The sequence below is a fragment of the Haliaeetus albicilla genome, chromosome 7 (genome assembly GCF_947461875.1).
Source record: "Haliaeetus albicilla chromosome 7, bHalAlb1.1, whole genome shotgun sequence".
In the NCBI taxonomy this organism is placed as follows: domain Eukaryota; kingdom Metazoa; phylum Chordata; class Aves; order Accipitriformes; family Accipitridae; genus Haliaeetus; species Haliaeetus albicilla.
This window is the reverse complement of record NC_091489.1, coordinates 42,942,974-42,955,782: the sequence shown is the minus strand read 5'-3', so window position 1 is coordinate 42,955,782 and position 12,809 is coordinate 42,942,974.

Below are 12,809 nucleotides of genomic sequence, written 5' to 3'. Positions count from 1 at the left end.
ATAGTGGTAGCACCTCTGTGATAACAGATTCAAGAAGGAAAAAAAGTTGCTGGGACACAGTAACAGCAGCCGGCGAGAGGAGTGAGAACATGTGAGAGAAACAGCCCTGCAGACCCCCAGGTCAGTGAAGGAGGGGGAGGAGATGCTCCAGGTGCCGGAGCAGAGATTGCCCTGCAGCCCGTGGGGAAGACCATGGTGAGGCAGGCTGTCCCCCTGCAGCCCAGGGAGGTCCACGGGGGAGCAGAGCTCCACCTGCAGACCGGGAAGGACCCCACGCCGGAGCAGGTGGGTGCCCGAGGGAGGCTGTGACCCTGTGGGAAGCCTGTGCTGGAGCAGGTAGAGAATCCGGGAGTGAAGCTGTGCCTGGGAAGAAGGGAGGGGTGGAGGGAAGGTGTTTTGAGATTTGGTTTTATTTCTCATTACCCTACTCTGGTTGATTGGTAATAAATTGAGTTAATTTTCCCCAAGCTGAGTCTGTTTTGCCTGTGACGGTAATTGGTGAGTGATCTCTCCTGTCCTTATCTCAACCCACGAGCCCTTTGTTATATTTTCTCTCCCCTGTCCAGCTGAGGAGGGGGGAGTGATAGAACGGTGGGCACCTGGCGTTCAGCCAGGGTCAGCACACTGCAGCAGGACAGCCCTGTTTACCCATTGGGTATTTTGGATCCTTTCCTTTGGATCAGTGGAATGGTTAAAAGGGAGACTGCCCCTGTGCTACCTCCACCCTGCAGGAAATTTGGGAAAAAGAAAAAGAGCCTTGAGGCATAATCCAGTGTGTGAGCTGCAGGATCTTTTGTGCCACACCATTCATTATGTAGGGCCTCTTACTTTCCTGCCCCTAGTACCAGCAGTGCTGCTCCCAGTGAAGCCTTGCACAGCGGAGCAGCACTTTTCATGAAGTCATGACTGCAGTCCATAAAAATCATCACTGGAATAGAATCATTCCATTGGAAGGGACTTAGAACCATCACCTAGTTCAACTACCTGACCATGTTATTAAACATGTTCTTAAGGGCATTGCCCAAACGCCTCTCAAGCACCAACAGGCATGGGGGGGACGACATCGACCACCTCTCGAGGAAGCCCATTCCAGGGTTTGACCACCCTCTCAGTAAAGAAATGCTTCCTCATGTCCAGCCTGAGCCTCGCCGGCACAGCTTTGAACCATTCCCGTGTGTCCTGTCCCTGGATCCCAGGGAGAAGAGATCAGCACCTCCATCTCCGCATCCCCTCAATGAGGTCACCCTTCAGCCTCCTTTTCTCCAAACTTGACAGACCCGGAGCCCTCACAGGCCATGTGCTCCAGCCCTGTCACCGGCTCTGTAACCCTCCTCTGGACGCATTTGAAGACCTTCAGATCCTTTTTAAAAAATTGTAGTGCCCAGAACCGCACAGGATACTCAAGGCAAGGCCGCACTGACACAGAATACGGCAGGCTAATCCCCCCTTTTGACCGGCTGGTGATGCTGGGTTCTGTGCGCCCCGGGATGTGGTTCTCCCTCTCAGATGCCAGGGCACGCTGCTGACTCCTATTAAGCCCTCTGTCAAGTGGCACCCCCCCGCATCCCTTTCTGCAGGGCTGCTCTCCAGCTGCTCCTCTCCCAATTTATACTTGTGCCCGTCCGTACTCTGTCCCAGGTGCAGAATCTGGCATTTGTTCTTGTTCAGTTTCATGCCTTTATTGTTTGCCCAGTGCTCCAAGCTACCTAGATCCCTCTTGCAAGGCCTCCTGTCCCTCCGCAGAGTCCGTGGCACCTCTCGGTACATCAGCACACTTACTAAGGATGCTCCTGCATCCAGATAATTGATACAAATATTGAACAGAACTGGCCTGAGAATGGAGCCCTGAGGAACACTGCTGGTGACTGATCCCCAGCCAGATGTTGCCCCATGCAGTACAACCCCCAAGCCCTGCCATTCGGCCAGTTCTTCACCCAGGGCATCATGTACCTGCTCACCTCACAGCTGGACAATTTGTCCAGAAGGACACTATGAGGGACAGCATCAAAAAGCCTTTCTAAAATCCAGAAAAACTACATCCACTGCCTTCCCTTCATCTCCTAAGAGAGTGTTGTGCTTGAACCCCAGCCAGTGGCTCAGCCCCACACAGCCACTCGCTCACATCCCCCCCAGGCAGGATGGGGGAGAGAATCAGAATGGTAAAAGAGAAAACTCGTGGGTTGAGGTAGAGAGTTTAACAGGTAAAGCAAAAGCTGTGTGTGTAAGCAAAGCAAAATACGGAATTCATTCACTATGTCACATCGTGGCCACCTCCAGGAAAGCAGGTGACTTGGGAAGACAAATGCCATTGCTCTGGATGTGTGTGTGTCTGTCCTGTCTCCCTGCTTCCCTCCACCAGATTTATTGCTGAGCATGATGTCAAACAGTCTGGAGCATCCCTCTGGTCACTTGGGGTCACCTGTCCCGGCTGTGTCCCCTCCCAACTTCTTGTGCCCCCCCTCCAGCCTGGAGCAGCGTGAGAAGCAGAAAAAGCCTCGGCATCTGTGCAAACACCGCTCAGCGATAACTACCACATCCCTGTCTTATCAGCGCCGTTTTCATCCCAAACACAGCCCCACGCAAGCCACTGTGAGGAAATTTCACTCTATCCCAGCCAAAGCCAGCGCAGCGGGTGACCTGAGCGTAGGACAGTGACTTAGTTAGGCAGGATTGTCCCTTTGCCACCCCATGGTGTCCGCGCCTGCTGATTGCGATGTCCTTTGCGTCGCCAGGAGGCTATTCTAATTTCCTAACGATAATTGGGGAATAACCGAACCATTAATTACACCGTCTCACAAAATAAGGGGAGGGGGGGAAAAAAAAAAAAAAAAAGCCATGATGTTAGATTAGTATTGCACTCCAACGATTAAATGCATTTTTCATCTTGGGGGGGGCTGTCTGCCGGCACTGGCGGCTCTTGGCCCGCAGATGGCAGCTTGTGACCACAGAATGGCAAGAAGGGTTTTTCTGGTTGGTTGGTTGGGTTTTTTTTTTGCCTCCCCCTCCCCATTTTCAATTAAATTCCCCCCCAAAATGTTTATGGCATTTAATTCCGTCCGTAGCGGCATCTCCCATTAATAGTGTGTAATGCCTTTATTGCCACAGGGGACACTAAATGAAAATGGTTTTTGGAAAGCGGTATTTTAGAAACAGTGGCTTAAGGCCAGCACAGTTTTTACAGGAGGGCATTCCTGGGGGTTGTCGGAGCTATGATTCAAAACTACCAGTCTTGTCAGGCTAAGGGATGAGGTTTTACACTGCAAATTATGAACAAGCACAGGTACAGGCTGAGGGTCAGGCCATGGGAGACGTGAGGCTGAGAGGGGGAGAGAGAAAGGGCTGCTGCGGTCACACCGGTGCTTGCACGAGGACATCGGCAGTTTTAGTGAAGTAAACGAATGAAAAGAGTGTCAAACTTGTGACTTTTTACATTTATGACTACAAAGAAGCCTGAAGAGTTCTGTGCAAAACGGGGCAACTGTTTTTAGGTTGATGTACAGCTAATTCAAGAAGTTCTTGAATTCAAGTCCTTTCCTTTTCTTTAAAAACTTTAATTCATTTTTTTCTCATTTTCTTTGTTAAAAATTTAAATTCAAGATTTTTCTTTTTCTGCTACAAGTGTTTCTCAATGAGATGCGGATTGGGTAATAGGTTGGAATCCTCCACAGCAGTACCTGGGGAGGCTAATGTCAAGGGCAAGCACCTGAGTAGCTGTCATGTTTCTCTGTTGCATGCCAGTAATTCTGCTGCCCTGGGTGCAAGAAACAAACGCAGGTAACATCTACCCAATTTTAATTTGTGCATCTTTTGAGGATCTCATTTTCTGCCAAAGTGGTGGAGTATTCAGCTTTATTTTCTTTACCGATGAGCAAGATCTGTCTCTGTAGGGGCAAACAGAAGTAGCAATGCTGCATCTGACAGTGACGGGAGAGCTCTGCAGGAGGCAAACTCCCCATTCAGGTTCCCAGCTTTCCGAACTAGCAAATTTTGCAGCCAAGCAGCTATTGCAATGGCTTCATCTTGGGCCACTCAGCTCCCATGGCCTGTGATGCAACTATTTCTTTTTTGTAGAAGCTGCCCAGTTATTCCCCTGCGCTAAGGGCTATGAAAGACCTGGCCACATGAGTGACCTCCTTTGGTTACTGCCTTACTGGAAAGGGCAAAGTTAATTCACAGTTTATTTAGGGGTCCTCAGGAGCTACCAGGGCTTCATCTCCCGGGAGGGTCTCATGGGGGTTGTCTCTCCCAAAGCTCTTAGATTGCATTAGTCCAATAATAGTAACATTGTACAGGAAAGACTATTTGTTTTGAACTTGGCATTGCAGCTTCCCACTGGAGCCTCAGTGGTGAGCAGAGGACCTCTTCCAAGTCACTCCGCTTGGTGTTGAAATGCTGAGGGAATAGTTCTTCTGCATGGTTTCATACTGAAGTGCAGGGGGGTCTGAAATGCTGATGTCCAGGGACAGCCTCTCCCTGCAGCTACTCTCAGATGCTTTAGGAACTAAAGAATAGTCAGTGGATAAAGTCCGGCTAAACTGAGATCTGTCGGTGACCTGTGTTGCCTGTCTTAGAGTAAAGCATGAAAAATGTCTCAGTTAGTAGGCTTAAGGGAGGGGTTTTACTTGATGTTTCCCCAGAAGAGGCTGAATTTGGTTCTGTTGAAGAGGAATCCTTGATTCCCTTGCAGGTAACACAAACGTGCTGCATAGCCTGTTCGCAAGGCAGGAATTAGTTTAAGGGCTTGTTTTACAAGCTCAGAAGTCTGCTTGGTTGCTACTGACTGCTTTCTAGGCATCTTCACCCAGGTGAATTAAATATTTTTTCCTTTTCAAAGCGTTTTGTTGTCCCTTTTCAGAGATAGAGTGCTGTGGCTGTTTTGTAGAACAGGTGAGGAATATGTTACTGGCTTGCCCCTATAAAAGCTCCTGCTTTGGGGTATTACCAAATTTCTCTGTGTTTGAGAGAGAGAGAGAGCCAGAATGCATTTAATTTTTAATAAAACTGGGATAGAGGTATGCAGCTTAAGCTTGGGTTTGAAGGAGATTCCTGCTGGAGTCAGTGACCCAGCTGGGGGAGACCTTCGTTCTTGCTAACTGGTGGGAAGCTGAAGCTGGAGTAGAGTCAGGCTGATTTTCCAGGCAGCCCTGTCAGCCCTGTTCAAGCACCTAATTCAGCTTCTTGGAAAACTACAGCCTAAGGGTTACACAGGGAGTCTGGGAGCAGAGGTAAGAAAAAAGCTCTAAGTTCCTTGTACAGCTTTATTATAAAACATTAAGCACTCTGCTCTTGAGGGAGGGAAACCTGCGTTTGCTCTGGGAGTCAGGCTGGGTTTATTTCCTGCACATACTGCAAAATGCAAAGAAAGGGAGCTTTGAAGAAGTTTTCACAGTTTCTTGAAGAAGAAAGCATTATTGAAAGACAGGTTTGGGGGGGTTAAACACTCATGTTTTGCAAGAAAGCCCAGGTTTATAATCTGCAGTAGCCTTAAGGATAATTAAGCAAGCTGTGCTTGACTTTTTTACCTTGGAGGAGAGGGAACTTCCTAACCACCACCAACTGCAAAGGTGCTGTTAACTCTTTCAAATAATGCTTAGGACCCCCCCCCCCCCCCAAAAAAAAAAATCATAAAAACAGCTCAGGAAAAGTGAGAGCTGGGTGTTCAGTGGTGGCTAGCAACAGCTGGTTGTAAGGAAAGGGCACGAAACAAAACTGTGATTTGAAATTGCCATTACAGAAGGGCTTGCTGTGAAGGCAAAATGCAGCTAAACCAGGAGACCAAGCAGCCTGCTCGCTGCTAAGCCTCAGTACTTGTCTCCTCTCTCTGGTCAAGTGCCTGTTTTTTCATCACACGATTGACTCCGTGGCTGTTTTGTTCAGGCTGAAAGATAGGAGCGCTTGCTGGAGGAGGTAGTCAATGCAGAGGTCCTGGGGCCTTGAAAAAGCAAGGATTAATAGGTTTGCTGCCTTCGAGCTGCGCACCCAAGACGGCGTCCATCGAATAAAGGCTTTCGCCAGCAGCCGGGCTGCAAAGCCAGGGCTGCCCAGCTCCTTCGGGGTGCCAGGTTGGGAAGCGGGGTCGAGGTCTCCAGCCTTGTGAGTGTCCGGCAGCGGCCGTCTGGGCTGTCCGGCGCGTGGGGCGGGGGACCGGCCGCTCCGGTGCTGACCCTCCGGGTCCTGCAATGCTCGAGGGCAGCGTAACCCACGCCACGGGGTGCCCCCCGAATTCCTGCCCGCACTGTGCTTTCTGGGGGTCAGCCTGGAGCCCTGCGGCGGGGCGGGCTGCTCTGCCGCTGCGTGCCCCCCCTCATCCTCAGAGCAATTCCTGCCTTCGGTTTTTCAAGGCCCTTTCCACCAGCTCTAAAGCACAGTACAGCCTGCGGCAGAGGGAATGCAGAGGCGTACGCGTTACGGGCTGGTTTATGAGCTTCGGCAGAGAATAAAGGAAACCTCTGGGCATATCCACCTGCATTTCGTGTGTCGTGGGGGGTTCTTTGACGTTTAAAAGCAGCAACGGAGCACCTAAGCCTGGTATCTGGGAGCAAGGTACAGACAATCACCTGACTTGTAGTCTCTGCCCCGTCACCGGATTCATTAGTAACGCTGCCTTTAGTTAGCAGACAAATGGGTTACTCAGCAGCCTGTTGCTCAGCCCTCCTTCTCCCCTCGTGCTTTTTCAGCTCTTCTTCCACTATCCCACACCATCATCCCTTTTCTGTTGATTCTTCCACTATCCCTCATCATCATCATCATCCCTTTTCTGTCGATTTTCCAACAATGTATAATTCTATTATTCGGAATGATTTCCCACTGGGCGGTAGTTTATTTCTGTCATCAAATCTCTGATGAAATCTTTAGACTTGAAATATTTAGCCCGATACCAACAAATCGCACATAGTGCTAACGTGTCACAAGCTGCCTGGAGACAGCATTAGGCTGTAATTTGAAAGTGAGTGAAGTGATAATGCCATGCGCACTGCTTTTGTGAGCATGCATTAATGCATCTTTTGCCAGGGCTAGTCATTGACAGCAAATCGACTCCCACTAATAGTATGCGGGAGGGTGGCAAAATTGGGGGTGATGCAGAAAATAAAGCATATTGACCAGCCAACTGCAGTGCCTCAGTAGCCTTTAATCTATTATTGCCCTTGATGGGGATGTTTTAATGCAACTTTACTGTCAATCGCATCTATAGTCGCACGCTCTGCCTGCTGGGGAGCACTGTGAAAATGGCAGAACTTGGATCATGCTGTTGCTTAGAGCTCATAGTTATTGATTGTGGCCGGGCTCAGGAGTCTGGGTTATAATTATTTCATTAAACCATTTAATGGTTATCAAATATGAACCCTTCCACCATTCCATTTAGGAAATGCAGCGAGCTTTAAGTTTTATTGCTAATCCATGTTGATCTTATTTTTCTTAAATTGTCCGATGCTCCCAAGTGGTGGCTGTTCCCCTGCCAAGGCTCTCTGCGTATTGATCCCCAGAGAGCCGCTCTCAGCGATGCCAGCCTCTCATGTGGCTCAGGGAGACGGGCTGATCTGTGAATGAGCCTGTGTTAACAGACCATTCCGAATAATAACTGGATGTCCTGCTCCCCTCTCTGACCTGTTTTTTGCCACGGTGGAGTCACTCCCAGACTGCCACGGCGGAGAAGACACTCCGTCTCTTCCCTTATGGAAGACGTTTTGTGCCTCAGTTTCCCGGTGCCTCAGTTTACCTCTTGACCAATGGAGTTATTTGTGCCTTTTTTCACTCATTTGGGGTTTAAGGATGAAAAGGGCCAATTATTACAACCAAAACCCTCCTCTTATTCAAAGACAGGCTGTTCATGCCTTTAAAGGAGGGAGGAAATTCCCCTTCCAAAGTGTTCTTGATTTTTTTATGAGAATGAAAACGATTATGTTGTTTTTCACATATAACCACAGCATGACTGCATCCCACTTGATCCCAAATGTTTGAGGCAGCCTTAAAAGCACGGTAGGCAAAACACAGTCTGTTGCTGCGTCTCTGACACTGAGAATTTGCCTCTCTTCCCTGGGTGTGATACCCTCAACACGGCAGCTCAGAGCACCTTCTACTGGTGTAATAGGATTGCACGGGGGCATGGAAGAAACAAGGTGATTTTGGGGGGCTGCTCTTGGTTCCTGAACCTCTAGAGGTGCAAGAGCTCTTCCTGACACTTCTCTGGGCTTTGGGGTTGTTTTTTCTATTAAAGTGGGCCAAGTCCTCTGAATTTCTCTTCATTTCCCTTTTCCTCCTTCTGAGTGGCAGATTAAGTCAGGGTTTAATTCCTCTGACTGGAAAGCCCCATAAGAACCACAGGAACTGTAGAAATCCCAGGGACTCGCATCGGCTGCACCAGGGCACACTCCTGCCCTCTCTCGCACTCCAGTGCCTTTCAAAAGTCACACAGACCTCCTGATTAAAATGTGGAAAAAACAGGTGAACCCAGGTCTAGGGCGCGATAGAGAGGCTTTGAGGAAGTATCTCGGCAGGCATTTGTATTCCAGATCCATTGAAAGTCTGTATTTGTTGGCACCTTTTCATTAAAACCCTGGATGCTCTGGAAAAGCTATATCTTAATTTGAACAAACTGATTCCTTTTTTCTGTGGGCAGGCAGTACAGTTTCTGCAGAGTCCTTTATCAGTATTCTGTGCTGCCTTCTGGCAGCTGCTCATTTTATGTTGCCTCAACCTATGCTGACCTCATTTTCTATCACAGAGCAGTGAAGGATTTGGTAAAAATTAGTTATATTAGTAGCTCCCGATACAGCCAGTTTATTTGTGATATGACAAATATTTCAGCCATTAGGATCTTTCCATCTCTTAGCAGCTTAAATGCACTCACTTATATTCCAAATCACTGCTTAATTTAAAAGCCTATTTGTCTAGATTGTTGTAGGCATGAAAAAAAATGCAGAACACTTACCCTTTCAAATAGGCCTGTAGCACAACTGGAGTTGTGCCTGTGATTGGATCTCTCACTCCATAACTTTACACTCAGTGAAGCCACAGACTAATCACTTAGTGCACAGCAGAGGCACATCAATTCCACGGAGGAAGGGTGGGCGCGACGCCGAAGATGCGGAGGCTGGATTGCTGCCTGCTCCCCTCTGTGCAGTGATTCACTGGCCGTGCCTCAGTTTCCCCACCTGCCCTGCCGCCATGTGGAAGGCATTTGCCGGCTTTCTGGAGCCGCTCAGTCGCCCACTGGTTTGGGAATACTATGTGTGCAAGTGCAAGAAAGTCACTGTGGGGTTAGGGAAGGGCAGGAGGGCTGCAAAGCCACCCCTGACGGTCGGTCAAGCAGGCAGCAGGTATGTGCCGGTTTGGTACTTGGGGGGGCTTTCATGTTTCCTGTGACCTGAGCGCTTCTGTAAAGTGAAGAAACTCATGGCAATGCCTAATGCCTTCAACCTTGCTGGCTTCTTTTCTTAATCCTACAGTTCAGGGAGGGAGGGAAGGGTGGAACCGTAGGGGAGATACTGGGATGCTCCATCCCCGCTGCTGTGCCTCCTTGAACTCCTCCTAGCATTCAGCCAGGCCATTTCTCCAGGCTTTTTTCCACACCCAGGAGGCCTGAATGCTTCTTTTAGAGACTTGCACATTTTTATTTGAGATAACATCAGGATGTAACTCCAGGATTGCTTTAAGGAATGCACACTGTCTCTTGCAAAGATCACAGCAAAATCCCAGGAGCTGCTGACACTCCTGCTGCGTGAAGGTGGCCAGATCTGCTGGGCAAGCTGGGCTGCCCTTGCTCGCTCCCTCTGTCTATTCCCCTGGGGAACTTCTCAGTTCCCCTTTGACGTTTTTCTTCCACCCAAAGCTGGGGAGCAAACCCATACTTCCCCCTCTGCCCCGAGCGTCTGCCTGGCCAGTGGAAGTCATTACGGGACCAGAGTTTTCTCTGCCAGCTCCTTCCCCAGCTACAAGAGGAGCTCTCTGGCTGTGTACTGCATCGGCTTTCTCCACTGAGCAGCCTCCAGCCCTGGTACTGGTTCCTCTGTTGGTCTCTAATGGACACGTTTAAATTCATAGGCAGTAGCTGTTTAAAGCTAGCAAAAGGGAGCACCGTCAAAGACTTAGTTGCTTTTGTTGAAGGGATGAGCTTTCGTTTAACTGCCTGTGAGGGATCCACAGGTAGGTTGTGTGATGCGGTTGCTGCCTTTTCTGCAATAAGCCCCTGTTTTACCCTCCCTGCAGGTCTGCAAACCTTCCTCCCTCTCCAGGAGCTCCCTGCCTGCCCCCAGACCTCAGCTGTCCCTGTTGGGATTAGATACACCAGACATTTCCCTCTGACTTTTAGGAGATGAGACTCAAAGGCTCAAGTTTATTCGCAAGGAAGAAAGGATCCACAGGTCAACCCAGTTAATGTCTGTCTCCGGGGCTCCATGGAGGGAACCAGTTCCAAGTCTTCACCTGGGGAGCGTGTGTTATTCCTTCCCCTGGTTTTCCCCAGCCTCCTCCCAGGTAGGTAGCTGGTGTTTCTGGATCACACCTTGCAGCTTTGCAGGGCAGATAGTGCTAGATTTGATGGACTACAGAGCAATGGGAAGGGAAGGAACTCACCAGCTCTAAAAGGCAATTGCGGAAAGTATCATTTGCTTTTGAGGGAAGGTTTTTTGCTCGTGGCATTAGTCCCTCAGGCTCGCAGGCATTGCCTGCTGCTGGTAATTCTGCAGAATATCCTTCATAGTTGTGAAGAAGTAAGAAAAGGAATTTAAGTAAAATGCTGCTCACATGCAATTACTGCTTTTGATTTTGTCAGCTGGGATGTTTGACATCTTCTCTAAAGGTAAATTGTCTCAAAAAAGGTATGCTGTTTTGTAGTAGGTTATGGCAGAGGATTCTGACTAAAAGTAATTATCCTAAGGTGACTCAGTCTTGATAAATTCTCCTGCACCTTTCACAATTAAGGAGTTATGATGGAGACATATTTAATTATTAGAAAAAGCCTCGCAAAACCAGAGCAAACTGTAATTCTTGCTTAGTTTCACTATTCAACTTGCAAGACTCTAGGAGTTCAAATGCTGATGGAAGTGTATCGATTTTCCCCTATATTGAATGCTTCCAAAAAAAAAAATCTCAACAAAAAAACCCAACCTACCTCCTGTGATGCAAGTCCCATGGTTCCAATTAAAATCACCTGTTAACTTAAAAAGGTCTCTTTTTAAAAAGGGTTTAAAAGATTTTCATTTAATTGATTCAATGTAAAATGCCCTTTACAATTACCACTATAAACTACTTGTTTCCCACTGAGTAAGACCCAATTTGAGATGTTTATCAAGACTTTGCACTCTTTCCACTCTTCATACTGAGTTCTTAAATTCCTTATCGACAGCTTGCATCTGCCAGCAATGGATATTTTTAGTTTGTTGCAAGAAAGCTTTTAAAAGGTTGTAATGGCTTGATTTTGTCTCTGTGGTCTCAAGCGATAAATCAGCTCTGAATGGCCTCATAAGTGTGGGCAGTGCTGGGTGCCCTTTATTTCAGAACAGTAAAATGGCATGATTTAACAAATTTCTTCTTTCCTTCCTCTGACTATTTCCATAAAGGCAGTGTTGTTTAGTGCAAAGATCACAGTCCTTGTTTTTCTTTACTTTTTTTTGAGTCTTACAATAAACTTCTTCACAACTAATACATTGTGGCACTGATTGGTTTCTGCTGCAGTCTCTGTGGCTTTGATTGTGGGGCTTATCTAGAACTTTGTCCTCAAAGGACTGACCCCCTCCCCCCGATTTGAGACGAGTGCGCTTTTATTAGAAGACAGCAATTTGTTATTTGAAGACATTTGCTATCTCACTCTGCATACAGACTATGGACACTTTATATTTTTTCAGCTGGGTAAGGTGTGGCAGGCAGAATAGCGTTGGTTTTGCAGTGCGCAGAGTACATATGTGTCCCCTTGTTGTATTTTAGCTCCCAAAGTCTGTCAGGGGAGAGTTTATCCATCCAGAAAGCCACAAATATTTTGTGCGTGCGAGCTGGATGGTTTTACAGGCAGTCATCCCACCCTGCCCCATATTCTGAAAAAGGGACCCAGACCCCAAAACGTATCCCTTAACATAAGGCAGAAAGGCCACAGAAATTACCCGACCACCCAGGGAGGAAAAGCAACTGATGGAGGGGAGAAAGAAAAGGGTCGTAATAAAGGATTCAGAAATCAAAGCCCACCTTGTTGGGTGTTTTTGAGGCGGCAAGGGAGCCTCAGTGGTTTTTAGTCTGGGAGCCTTCGTCTGGGTAAAGGCAGTTTTCTCCTCGGGTTCAAGACTTGCAGCACCCTGAGAAATCAAGTAATTCCTGTAACCACAGCTCTCTGGGCCTGTGAAATACGAACATTTTAGCCACAACCCCCCCTACTTTGCAGTTTTACACCTCAGGGCCCTTTGAGCCCTCGGGATTCTTGCAGAGCCAGGCACCAGGGCAGGGTGTTTCTGCAGAGCTGAGCTGGGGATCTCCAGGTACCGGCTGGCAACCGCTTTTTTTTGCCCCAAAACCCCACCAGCTCCTCTGGGCTGGCGAGTCCTTCAGGCAGCAGAGGGAAAGAGATTTTTCTCCCTCGCAGTCAGCGTGGTTTGAATTAAGCAAATACCAGTCCTGCTTCTGTAAGGGGTGCTTTTTTCCCCTGCAAACCCATTTGTGTCTCCATTAGAGTAGGAGCGCTCAACCAAGGGAAAGCGTTTCCATTCGGGGCACCGTCAGCGCTTGCAGCTTGTACATCAGCCCCTCCACAGAGAACAGCCCGACAGTGAAAGTGCAACAACATATTCCCCCCCCCCCCCCCCAAAACAGGGGCTGGTATTTCA